Here is a 1,016-nt window from a genome sequence, read left to right on the forward strand (position 1 = left end):
TCATATTAACGTGCTATACTTACAGATTAACGTGCTATACTTTCATATTAACGTGCTATACTTACAGATTAACGTGCTATACTTTCATATTAACGTGCTATACTTACAGATTAACGTGCTATACTTTCGGATTTACGTGCTATACTTACAGAAATATTAACATGTTATACTTACTGATTAACGTGCTATACTTACAGGCGAACGTGCTATACTTACAAGTTAACGTGCTATACTTTCGATATATTGTGCTATACGTACTCCTTAACGTGCTATACTCTTAATATAACGTGCTATACTTTCGATATAACGTGCTATACTTTCGATATAACGTGCTATACTTTCGATATAACGTGCTATACTTTTGATATAACGTGCTATACTTTCGATATAACGTGCTATACTTTCGATATAACGTGCTATACTTTCGATATAACGTGCTATACTTTCGGATTAACGTGCTATACTCTCAATATAACGTGCTATACTTTCGGATTAACATGCTATACTTACAGGTTAACGTGCTATACTTACATATTAACGTGCTATACTTTCATATTAACGTGCTATACTTACAGGTTAACATGCTATACTTACAGGTTAACGTGCTATACTTTCGGATTTACGTAATATACTTTCATATTAACGTGCTATACTTTAATATTAACGTGCTATACTTACAGGTTAACGTGCTATACTTACATATTAACGTGCTATACTTTCATATTAACGTGCTATACTTACAGATTAACGTGCTATACTTTCGGATTTACGTGCTATACTTTAACGTGCTATACTTACCGATCTACGTGCTATACTCTCAATATAACGTGCTATACTTTCATATTAACGTGCTATGCTTTCATATTAACGTGCTATACTTATAGATTAACATGCTATACTTACAGGTTAACGTGCTATACTTACAGATTAACGTGCTATACTTTAATATTAACGTGCTATACTTACAGGTTAACGTGCTATACTCTTAATATAACGTGCTATACTTTCGGATTAAC

This window comes from Asparagus officinalis, chromosome 3, assembly GCF_001876935.1.
Source record: "Asparagus officinalis chromosome 3, Aspof.V1, whole genome shotgun sequence".
Classification (NCBI taxonomy): Eukaryota; Viridiplantae; Streptophyta; class Magnoliopsida; order Asparagales; family Asparagaceae; genus Asparagus; species Asparagus officinalis.